General features: G+C 45.0%; 2 non-coding genes across 2 annotated transcripts; one reads left to right on the plus strand and one right to left on the minus strand.

Moving 5' to 3' along the window:
- Window positions 1–4,122: 4,122 nt before the first annotated feature.
- trnak-cuu lies at window positions 4,123–4,195 on the minus strand. The gene has a single exon. It is a non-coding gene; the product is annotated as a tRNA-Lys (tRNA).
- Window positions 4,196–5,807: 1,612 nt separating this feature from the next.
- trnam-cau lies at window positions 5,808–5,880 on the plus strand. Its single transcript has one exon. It is a non-coding gene; the product is annotated as a tRNA-Met (tRNA).
- Window positions 5,881–12,896: the final 7,016 nt, after the last annotated feature.

Here is a 12,896-nt window from a genome sequence, read left to right on the forward strand (position 1 = left end):
GGATTATTCTGCCTCTTGTGTAGAAAGGTCTGTTCCTAACCTTTGCCAAGGTCTTTCAGGGCACCCTGATGGCATGAGTGACTCTTTTGGGTTGTGTCGCTCTTGTATGCATGTCCTGCAGTTCAGTATTATTTCGTTCACTTGCTGGCTGAGTCCCGGCCACCACACAGATTGACGTGCACGTGCTTTACATTTCACGACACCTAAGTGTCCTTCGTGTAATTTGAATAGCACGTCGTTCCTCATTGCAGAAGGTATTACCAGTCGTGTGTCCTTTAGCAGTAAGCCATCTTTCACTGTTAATGTAGCTCGCTCCGGCCAGTAGTTTTTCAGCGCTGGTTCCTGTTTTGCATGTGCTGGCCATCCTTCCATGCACATGGTCATGACACGCGAGCAGACACTGTCGGCTTTCAACTGCTCTTTCAGGTTTTCTGTATATGATGAGCTGACAGGTAGACTCTCAGTGACACAGTCTGTTAGAGTGGTGCTCACTCTAACTTATTTTTGCAAGAACCACACGGGAGACAGTATGCCCTTTTTAAGCATTTGCAAATGGAGAACCATTCGTCGCTGTGCGTACAGCGATGATCGAATGAGGTCTGGCTCAGGCCTCTTGCAAGAGCATATTTATTAAGAACAAGCAGGGTGGGGGTGACATTGGACATGTTTGGTGGTCACCTCAGCAACTGGTTAATCAGTGCGGAGGGTCCCAGCTCATTGTTTTACAAGGTCGTGGAAACAGAAACTAGTGGAGCATTTTAGATGACTAACTAAGCAAGAATGTTTCCACACCATTTGGAAAGTTTCAACAACTGAATGGTTAAACTTTTCAGAGTCAAGGAAAGGTTTAAACAAAGTTAATAATTCTAGTCTACATTCCAACATAATCATACGATCAAGATAATCTGTAAACCCTAACAGTCCACAAATATGTTTGTGCTCTCCATCAGCTCCTGGTCATCAGTGGACATGCGTAATTTTACAGGTGCACGTGAAAGTGTGTCTGCCGTCCAAAGCGACTTTCCTGGTACGTGCACGATGGAGTATGAGTAGCGCATCAGCCTCATCCTGACACCCTGGATTCTCTGTGGCAAAAGATCCAGTGCTTGGGCTCCGAGCAGGCTGAGAAGGGGTTTATGGTCGGTCTCCAGGCAAAACTCCTTTCCGATGAGGAAATCCCGAAACCGTTCACAGGCCCATGTGAGGCCCATGTGAGGCCCAGAGCCTCCTTCTCCACCTGTGCGTATCGTTGCTCAGTTGGAGTGAGTGACCGTGATGCGTAAGCCACAGGCTTCCATCCTTCCCCCCATTTCTGGAGAATTACGCCCCCCAACCCATACGATGATGCATCAGCAGATACTTTGGTGTCTCTGCCCGGGTCATACATAGCCAGCAACGGAGGAGAGGACAGAGCTTTCTTTCGGTCTTCAAACGCTGCTGCCTGGTCCACGTCCCAGACCCAGCAGTTTTTCTTTGAGAAGAGGTCACGGAGCGGTTTATCTTTTTCAGCTAGCTGGGGAATAAACCTTCCCAGCTGGTTGACCATGCCGAGAAAACTCCTTAATTCACTCACATGTGTGGGCTCTGTCATGTCTGTGATGGCATCTGTCTTTTTTGGGTCAGGGCGGATGCCTGCGGCTGTGATGATATGGCCCAGGAAGACTACTTCGCTCTTGGAGATTTCACACTTGTCCACATTCAGTGTGATGCCTGCTTTTTCCAGTCTTTGTAGCACGGCATTAAGTCGAGTGTCATGCTCTTCCTGGCCCCGCCCCCACACCAACAGATCATCGATGTGACAAACCACACCGTTGAGCCCCTCTGTGATCTCCGCCATCCTGCACTGGAAATGCAGAGAACTTGCAGAGAAGAACCAGTGGAAACACAGAGTCATTGTCAGTCTTTTTGTACCTTTAATCAGGATTCTGCTATTGGCTGTAATGAAGATTTGGCACACAAAACGTTTGTATATTCCTGAATTGTTAAAGCAGTGCTTTCAGGCCTCCTCAGTTTAACATTGTTTTAGTGATCAACACACCAAAACATCTGCAACAGAGAAAACTTGGCATTTTTCCTTTTGGTTTTTGATGAACTGTAAACTGACAATGGAGGGGTCTGCAGTCCATCTCGGGCCATGGTAAAGGGGCTGATCGGAAACCAGCTTATGGGGACAAGGACCGGGTGGATGAACTCAATCTGTTCTTCAACAGATTTGATTCCGCCTCCCCCCCACCCCTTCAGCTCGATCCGCATCTCATTCTGCCACCTTCGACACTCCAGCCCCCCCCCCCCGAGTCACTCTTCTGTCTCCACTCCATCACCCCGGTCTTCCGACATCCCCCTCTCCTTTACAGATCTTGAGGTGAGGAGTCACCTCAGAAAGATCAAAGCAGGGAAGACCCCGGGCCCAGACGGCATCTGGCCGAGACTGCTCAGGGACTGTGCGGACCAGCTGAGCGGTGTGGTCAGGTACCTGTTCAACCTGAGCCTGAGCCTGAACAAGGTCCCAGTACTGTGGAAGACCTCCTGCATGGTCCCTGTACCAAAGGTGCCGTGCCCCAAGGAGCCTAACCACTTCAGGCCTATTGCCTTGACTTCCCACCTGATGAAGACTATGGAGAGGATCATCCTGGGTCACCTGCGTTCCCTAGTGGGAGCGCAGCTGGACCCCCTGAAGTTTGCTTACCGGCCTGGTGTTGGGGTGGACAATGCAGTGATTTATTTACTGCACAGAACACTGCTTCACCTGGAGGACAACAGGAGCACTGGGAGGATCATGTTCTTCGATTTCTCCAGCGCTTTTAACACCATCTAACCGTCACTGCTTAGGGTGAAGATGGAGAAGGCGGGTGTGGACGAGCGCCTGGCTGTATGGACAACGGACTTCCTCACCGACCGGCCGCAGTATTTGAGGTTACATCGATGTGAGTACGACGTGGTGCGCTGCAGCACTGGTGTCCCCCAGGGTACGGTGCTCTCTCCTTTCCTTTTCACCCTGTTCACTTCAGACTTTACCCACGACACCGCTCACTGCCACATCCAGAAGTTCTCCGATGACACGGCCATTGTTGGAAATGTCGCGGAGCGGAATGATCTGGAATATAGGTTGGTCATCAAGGACTTTGTCAGTTGGTGTGAGCTCAACCAGCTTCAGCTGAACACCAGCAAGACGAAGGAGTTGATTGTGAGCTTCGGGAGGACAGCACCCATCTTCACTCCGGTGAATATCCAGGGATCGGACATTGAGGTAGTGGAGAACTACAAATTCCTGGGTGTTCACCTTAACAACAAACTGGACTGGACTGATCACATCCATATCCTGTACAAAAAGGGCCAGAGTCGCCTCCACCTGCTGAGGAGACTGAGGTCCTTCGGTGTGTGCAGGGCTCTCCTCCGGACCTTCTATGACTCTGTGGTGGCCTCGGCCATCATCTACGCTGTGGTCTGCTGGGGTGGGGGCAGTACGGACCGGGACAGGGGGAGACTGAATAAGATGGTCAGAAGAGCGAGCTCAGTTCTGGGCTGTCCCCTGGACTCCGTTGAGGTTGTGGGTGAGAGGAGGACGTTGATTAAGCTTAAATCTATCATGGATAACACCTCTCACCCCCTCCATGAGATTGTGCGGTTCCTAAGCAGCTCCTTTAGCGGCAGACTTTTGCACCCTCGGTGTAGGAAGGAACGGTTCCGCAGGTCCTTCATTCCCTCTGCTGTCAGACTTTACAACATGCATGCCACCTGATAAAATGAATGTGTTTCGTCTCTACTAGCAGCACTTGTGTTTATCCTTGTCTGTTATTTACCCTTTTTTGTAATTCTGGCACTTGTTTTATTCTTGCACTCGTATTATTCTTGCACTCATATGCGCTGCTGTGACAAGGGAATTTCCCCGCTGTGGGATGAATAAAGTTCAATCAATCAATCAAGAGTTGGTTCAGACTGAAGTAAAGTTGTTGATTTCAAAGCACGACACATTAAATTGACTATGAAGGGACTCGAACGCTCAATCGTCTGATCCGAAGTCAGACGCCTTATCCATTAGGCCACATCGCCATGTGAAAGACTCCCTGTTTTAAGTGTGGCCTTGATAAGTCTAAAAATTCAATGGTTCCCAACAAGCAAGGACGCCCAATGTGGGGCTTGAACCCACGACCCTGAGATTAAGAGTCTCATGCCCTACCGACTGAGCTAACCAGGCTTTTTGACCTTGGAATTGTTTTACTTTTTCAGTTTTTTTTTAATGGGTTAGGGCAAATAGAGGAATGCTTAAAGTGTGGCCTCTGAAACACATCATAAGACTAAAGAACCAAAGGTTCCCAACAAGTGTGGGCTGCCCAATGTGGGGATCAAACCCACGACCCTGAGATTAAGAGTCTCATGCGCTACCGACTGAGCTAACCGGGTTTCTCCTATTAAGAATTGTTTCATTCTTTCACTTTTTTTTAATGGGTTCGGTTCACGAAAACCAGCAGCCACGTTTTAAATCTGGCCTCTGAAACACATTCGTTGATAAGACTAAACATTTAAAGGTTCCCAACAAGTGGCATCTGTTCAATGTTGTCTCTAGTTCAAAACCCCAGCCCGAGTTGGAAACCCTAATTGGAAACCCTTGCCCCAGTTGGAATTCCTAGTTTGAAACCCTACCTCGAGTTGGAACCCTAGTTGGAAATCCTAGCCCTAGTTGGAAACGCTGGCTCTAGTGTGCAATAGAGAAAGCATTTTTTTTTTTTTTTTGTCTCTTTGTTGCACTGAAAACGGAGATTGGGGGGGAGTCAGCACAACAACAAAAGAAATCAGAGACCAAAACCCTTTCCGACAGTATACAAGAGTTGGTTCAGACTGAAATAAAGTAATTGATTTCATATGAATTATATTAAAATGACCATGAAAGGACCTGAACCCTCAATCTTCTGATCCAAAGTCAGACGCCTTATCCTTTAAGCCACATAGCCATGTGAATGACTGTACCAAGTGAAACATGGCAACGACTTCTGATGACTGCAGCCTTGTGGCAAGTGTTCACAGTTGTTACAGACATAAATGGCCTGTGGATTAATCAATTTACAGTAAAAGAGAATTGTAATGCAATTGACATATAACCTTGTTGCAAGTGGTCGTGCATCAGTCTCAAAATCTGAAGGTTGTGAGCTCGACCCTCATACACGGCACTGTTTTCCATAGTCCACAGTAAAATCATAGTCAATTACAGAAGATAGCAGGTTGCTCAGAATAGAATAAAGTATTCTGTCCATGAAGTTGAGTTTGACAGGCCGGTGGTTGAATCAATTTTACAGTAAAATAGCTTGTAAAACCTAACATTCATAGCCTCGTTAGCGCAGGTGGTAGCGTGTCTGTCTCATAATCTGAAGGTTGTGACTTAGACCCTCACACGAGGCACACTTTTATTTAGTTCTAACTCGAGCCCTAGTTGGAAATCCTCGCCCCAGTTGGAAACCTTGGTTGGACACCCGAACCCGAGTTGGAAACCCTAGTTTGAGAATGCTCAGACAAAAGTAACTTTTTCTTTTGATGAAGTTCAGTTTGATGGAAATGGCCGGTGGTTGAATCAATTTGACAGTAAAATAGCATTTTAGGACAGGCACCACATCGGCGCAGGCGGTAGCGTGTCAGTCTCGTAATCTGAAGGTTGTGAGTTTGATCCTCACACCGGGCATGCTTTTTACACAGTCTAGTTCTTGGTGGAAACCCTCGTCCTAGTTGGAAATCCTAGCCAAGTTCAGTTTAATGGAAATGGGCTGTGGTTGAATTAGTTTTACAGTAAAAAACAATTGTCAAAATGCAAGTGCATAGCCTCGTTGGCGCAGGTGGTAGAGCGTCAGTCTCATAATCTGAAGGTCGTGAGTTCGACCCTCACACGGGACACGCTTCTATATAGCCCTAACTCTAGCCCCAGTTGGAAACCCTCATCCTTGTTGGAAACCCCAGTTGGAAACCCCAGTTGGAAACCTTGGCCCTAGTTTGAAACCATAGTTGGCCTCCCTAACCCTAGGTCAGGATTCGCAACCCAAAATGTTCAAAGAGCCATATTGGCCCAAAAATACAAAAAACATACCTGTCTGGAGCCACAAATATCTAAAACCCTTTTAGACTTAGACTTAGACAAACTTTATTGTCATTTTGTCAACACTGGGTGTACACAAAACGAAATTTCATTGCATACGGCTTTCAACAAAGTAGTGATATTGCGGCTGGTTAAAAAGTGACATTCTATATAAAAATATGAAATAAGATAAGTATAAAGTACAAAGTGCAGCAGTGATAAAGTATGTAAACAGTGCAGGAGACAAAAACAGTATTTACAAGTGTGCAGAGGAATGCTAAGTTTGAATGTTCAACAGTCTGACGACAGCAGGGAAAAAACTATTGCAGAACCTGGTGGACCTGCAGCGGATGCTGCGAAACCTCTTCCCAGAGGGCAGCAGGGAGAACAGTCCATGGTGGGGGTGTGATGGGTCACTGATAATATTACGGGCTCGGGACACGCAGCGCTGGGATGACAAGTCCTGAATGGGGGGGAGAGGAGCCCCGATGATCCTCTCTGCTGTCCTCACCACTCTCCTCAGGTTCTTCCAATCGGAGGCGCTGCAACCTCCACACCACACTGAGAGACAGCTTGTCAGAATGCTCTCTATGGTGCTTCGGTAGAACGTCCTCATGATGGGTGGGGGCAGGTGGGCTCTCCTCATCCTCCGCAGGAAGTACAAGCGCTTCTGTGCCCTCTTGACCAGTGTTGTGGTGTTCACAGTCCAGGTGAGGTCGTCTGTGATGTGGACCCCCAGGAATTTAGTGCTGCTGACCACCTCCACAGCTGAGCTGTCGATGATCAGTGGAGCGTGGTGAGGCTGGTTCTTCCTGAAGTCGACGATGATCTCCTTCGTCTTCTCCACATTCAGGATCAGGCTATTGTCTCTGCACCAGCCCACCAACTGCTCCACCTCCTCTCTGTAGTCCAGGTCGTTGTTGTCTCTGATGAGGCCCACCACCGTTGTGTTGTCTGCAAACTTCACGATGTGATTGGTGGTGAACCTGGAGGCGCAGTCGTGTGTCATCAGGGTGAACAGCAGGGGGCTCAGGACGCAGCCCTGAGGGGAGCCTGTGCTGAGGGTGATGACATCTGAGGTGTTCTGTCCGACCCGAACTGACTGAGGTCTGTTGGTGAGGAAGTCTAGTTTTATAATACAACATCAGAGATGGGGACTCGAGTCACTGTGACTTGGACTCAAGTCGACGTTTTGATGACTTGTGACTTGAGTTGACAAAAAATGAAAAAACTCGAGACTCGACTTGGACTTGGAAGATAAAGACTCGGGACTTGACTTGACTTGAGACACGATGACTTGAATGACTTCAGTGTTATTTAGTTTATGTTTTCAATTTGAATATAAAATTAATAATACATTTAAAAAAAATAATATCGATAACACAGTAGGAGCGCAGGCTGAGAATGGCGTTGTCATGATTGGATCACTACCCTGTCACTCAATCAGTCGTGCCCTGTCTACCTACCGAACGTGTTTATTGGAGAATCATGCCCCTTTATATCAGACATGCGCAAACATGTCAGCGGGAGCGGTACCGCGAGTCAACACCTTCGGCTATCGCAATTACTTTTATGATGGCAAAAGACGGACAGCACAGTGCGTGATATGCAGCAAAAACATTTCGCACAGCCAGACGACAACTTCAAACTTTGTCCGTCATCTGAAGAGCCATTCTGCCAAATAAGTGCTTTTCATTTATCTAAATAGGTGTGTGTATATATAGCTTTAATGCAATGAATATGATGATGAAACTTAATTAAGTAAATATGACTTAATATGGAGCAAGTTAATAAATAAAAACTACAGTTAACTTGACTTGGACTTGACCTATTTAAAGACTTGACTTGGACTTGACTTGACCTATTTAAGGACTTGATTTGACTTGACTTGCCCAAGACAAAAATGACTTGGGACTTACTTGAGACTTGAAGGTTAAGACTTGAGACTTACTTGAGACTTGCACATGTGTGACTTGGTCCCATCTCTGGACATTTGTGTTGTTTCGGACCTGACGTTATAGTCCGGGACATTTTCCTCCACGGTGTCATTTGGGTCCTCTCGTGTTGATTTCCTCAACGCATTCGAGTCTTTGCAACTCACTCTCGGGAGCCAGGTGGCGCCATTCGTTTATGACGAGCCCACTGTCCTCCATCTCTTGGATGGCATCTTCAATGTCTCGACTGTGTTTCTCATACCTTTCTCTGTTCCTTTTGACAATGGATATGGTAAAGGAGCTATTTCTCTTTAAAGATACAAATACTCTTCTTAATATTAGGACATCCAGGTAGAGAAGACATTTTGACTTTCGCCAAAATGCTGTGACAGATAGATGGACAAAAGATTTTGGATTATGCGAGCCACCTCTCAAAATCAAGTGCATTTGTGTTTAAGGGAAATTTACACCGAATAAAATTCGTTTTAAAAATAGATAAAACAGATAAAACAACTTTTGTAAACCAATGGTAAATTGCAATTGTAAAATATTAAGAATAAAGTTAGACCAATCGGTCATTAAAAGAGTTAAAAGGAAACAGTTAATAGATTATATAGAAGCAGATAAAAAGAAGAAATCTATCATGTATATCAAAACATTCGTAAAAAGAATCAATTCATTGTGTCTCTGTTTCCATGCCCTAAATGAGGTAGGAAGACAAAAAGGAGGCTGAGGACGCCTCAGCTGCCTGCAAAGCTACCAGCTGCCTAAAAAGGGCAGAGGTCAGATCCTCCTCGTCCTCATGAAGGCTGCTGGTGTCTGAGGGTGAACTCGAAAAGCAGTCCGAGGTCACCTCGGCCAACTCCTTAAATAGGCCGGAGGTCAGGTCGTCCTCGTCCTCATGCAAGCTGCTGCTACACAAGGGTGAATCCCAGAAGGAGCTAGTGGACATCTCCAGCTCCTCCAACTCCTTAAATAGGCCGGAGGTCGTCAGGTCGTTCTCATACAGGCTGCCGATGCATGAGGATGAGGACGAAGATGGAGGCAACTCAAAACCCCTACCGATGGTGCAGCCAGGGTCCTCATTAGGCCCTGCCTGCCAAATGCTCGTATCTGGCAAGAAGGGCTGCCTCGGCACCGCCAAGTGGCCAGTCAGGTCCGCTTTGCGTGCCTCAAAGTGGCTGAACGTGACAGAGGGGGGGTGCCGGTGCGGGGATGTCAGGTACACGCACTGCAAACACAAAAACGGCAGTCACTCCCGAGATGAGATTCACTGCGAGTCTTCCATCACTAAACAGAATGCTCAGTTTGGATTGACACGCTCTGTCAGGTGATCGGTTCAAAAAATTCAAAGAAACATTTTCTGAGACGTACCTGTATTATTATTGCCCATCAAAGAAGCATGCGGTTGGACATTATTAGTGCGTTCCGATTTTTTGGTACTGCACCACACTCTCTTTTTCTTTTGACCCTGCACAAAACACAAAATCATGTCATTTCACACAAAAACACTTTTTTTTTTTTTTTTAATTGTTCCGATGGATTCTAACTCACATAGTTATCTCGACAGGACCAATCCGGGTGCAAGCTGGCATGGATCTGGTTGAGCCAATCCGATTCATTAAAGTACTTTTCCTGCTCGTCCTGCGTGAGCGACTTCCACTGTGGATTTAATGAGAAAGTGTCAAAAAAAAACATGCGCGCGTGAATGCGTGCGCATCGTACTTACCATCTGCCCCAAGATTTTATTAACGGATGCGCTGTCTGTACGCTCTCCGCTTGAATTTTCAAGTTGAGCTTTGACAAAAGGCCGCTGCTCCTTCATAAATAACATAAACGCGTTCGGTGGTTTTTTGATATACGGCTTGGAAGGAGTCTGGGGTTCTTTTGTCCAGCTGGAAAATCAAAAGCACAAGCAAACGCATGTCACCATCATGTGGGCATTCAAAGGAATACATTTTGCAGAAACTGAGGATTTACCGTGCATTTTGGGGTGTTGGTGGTAAGATCGGAGTGAGCAGGTAACATCCTGGTGGTCGTATGTTATTGGACAAGTGTCCAAGGCTACAGAAAAATACGAACGTTAGACTGCAGAAATGTTGACGATAGAAACATGATATGATATACAGTTGTTACTTACATCACTCGATCAGGCAGGTGGCACCAAGGTTCCACCAAGTGTGCATCCAGAATCTGCAAAAAAAAGTTATTAATTGTTTTATGAGAAACATGTAACTATTCCATTTTTCATGTTCTCGTGCATGATTCTCCTCAAAATCCAGAGTTTGCATTAGTTGTTCATACTTTAATCTTCATTCAAATCTGGCTGCAATTCCTCATTAAACATCTGGAACACTAAATTAAACATTTTAGTTTTCAGTTGAGTTTTTCCGTCCCGAATTGTAATTGTGTCTTCAAGTTTGTGCATGTTCCAATAAGTTTCAGAAAAGTTATTAATGCGAAAACGTTTCTTTATTGAAGTTATTTGGGTCTAAAACTTTTCCCTACCTGTTTTTGACGGTTTTGCATCATCTTTAAATCGGCGTTGGTTAATTTTCGTGCGTCTGATCGATGAGTTCCTGACTTCCAAAATGATGTCTATCCGTTATGATCGGCGTTATCATTGAGGCATACTTAAAAAAAAAAAAAAAAAAGGCCTCCTCATCAGCCAATCACAACACAGGGATTGCCTTTGCTACATCACCGGATATTACGCACTTCGAACATGAAAGAGCAGCTATGCTAACCTGCTAGGTGGCTAACTAACGTCTGGACGTGGCTCGTGGTCGCGTTCTAGTTGGACAAAATGGTTTCAACTTCTCCTTTTAAACCCACTAAAGAGATATAAAAAGAATAATTTGTAGGTTCCCTGTCCATCATGATACGGGGAATCTTCTCGGCGGGCCTTCGAGAGTCGCCATTTTCAGAGCTAGGATGGATGCACTTGACGTGATCGCATTTTCGGTAAATGTTCCAAACTTTATAAACACTGTCAAACATGATATTAGATATTCAATATGTTATAAATCCAAAATAAAAATTCATGGCACTCTTTAAACATCTTTTGATGGGTGTTTTTTTTTATTATCAGAAACGCTAGAAATGTTAAATCTGGTTAACAGGTCGTCACATTTTAAGGATTAAATTAAAGTGTAAAATGGAATTATGTCAGTAGAATTTCAAGAAACGAAATATTTTCAGTTGCGTTTACTTTTGAATGCTTTTTAACTTTTGCAAGGACCAAATGGTATAAACTAGAAAAATAACTAGAAAATGCAATTTCTGGAGAAATTGCGTGTGAAGGCGAAGACCATGAATGGGAATTTAAAAAAATATTGCGCCAACATTTTTTTAAATTTGGAACAAAACGAAAACTACAGGTTCAAGAGGTTCAGTTTGGAGTTCAAAAGTTGAAACGGGTCTAATCGGACAAAAATTGTAAAGGTTAGAGCAAATGTTATATTTAGGTCACTTCTGGTTTCATTTAAGGCCCTTCTTGTTGAAATAAGGTCAATTCCGGTTTATTTAATAAACCCAGGTTTCTGGACACGTGCTTCATTTGGATAGTTCACCAATTTGACAACTTTTGCAAACATCCCATTGCACAGACCTGCTTGAACATCAATATTGCGTGTGATTATAACACGAGCACCGAAGGCAACTTTGATTGAGTCCGGGAGCTCATTCTTAGCGCCTTGCACAGGGGAAGCTTGCCTTGCCATTCTGCCAGTTCCTTTGTCTTTCTTGTAGTTATCTGCGTCAATTTGCACAATGTCCTTATGAAGCAGATTCAGCATCGCGGAGTTATGGCCATCCACCTGTTTATTGGTGGCAAAAACATGCAGAATATGCTTTGGACACATTCCAGGGGAAGTGTACCTCGTCGCAAGGAGAGCTCTGTCCAGTTCCGACAGTTCATCAGACTTTTCTTTGACGCGGAGTCGGTTCAGCAAAGGCAACATCGTCTTTCTGCCTCATGATGTCACTGAGTGTGATCGTTTTGAAGTTGTCACGCCAGTGGTCCAGCCGCGTGGGATCGTACACGCACAGAGGTTTGGATTGTCTCACAGGAGGGAGCTGAAAGAAATCTCCAACAGCAAGAACAGACATGCCACCAAAAGGTAAATTAATTCCTTTGATTTGTTTCAACCTGGCATTCACGTAGGCAAAGAGGTCTTTTGACACCATGGAAATCTCATTGATGATGAGTATTTCGGCGATCGACAGCTCGGCTCTGACTTCGTCCAGTTTATTGCCCAGGCCGTGGTACGGGGGTTTGAGACTTGTAAAATAATGTCTGATGGTACTTAAACCTGACACAAAGATTGACATAGGGGTGACCTGTTTTGGGCCTAGTAAAGGTTACCTAGAAGTTAGTTCCTTTAAATTAACTTTTGTTAAACTGGTAAAGGGGGGGTGACTGGTTGATCTCGTCAACCTCTATTGCAGTTCCAAACCTTCACCAGAAGATGGTGCCAAAGTCATATTTATCAGACATAGTAAATTAATAGTTTGAGTTATTGACTAAATGAACATGTTCTGAGTGACACAGCAACACACAATTTTGGATTATTTAATATTATTTTGTTTTGCTATAATATACTTTGAAACAGTTTGAGTATTTTAATCTGCTAACGAGGAGAACCCATGATCATAGTTATGGTCAGGGACGTGCGGTCAGAGGAGGCAAGGCACGCCTCCCCTGCCGCCATGAAAATGGGAAAAACAAATTCAATTGTTCTTATTATAAAGTCATTTTCCTTTTAATTTCAATAATTTTGTATCATTTTGAACCAAAATCGCTGAATTTTTATAGTTATTTTAAAACCGAAGACAATTTGCTCGGAGGACCCAACGTCCTGTCGCCTCCTCTGAGGATTGCGTAATTACACGGCTGCCTATGT

The sequence above is a fragment of the Syngnathus acus genome, chromosome 19 (assembly GCF_901709675.1).
Source record: "Syngnathus acus chromosome 19, fSynAcu1.2, whole genome shotgun sequence".
In the NCBI taxonomy this organism is placed as follows: Eukaryota; Metazoa; Chordata; class Actinopteri; order Syngnathiformes; family Syngnathidae; genus Syngnathus; species Syngnathus acus.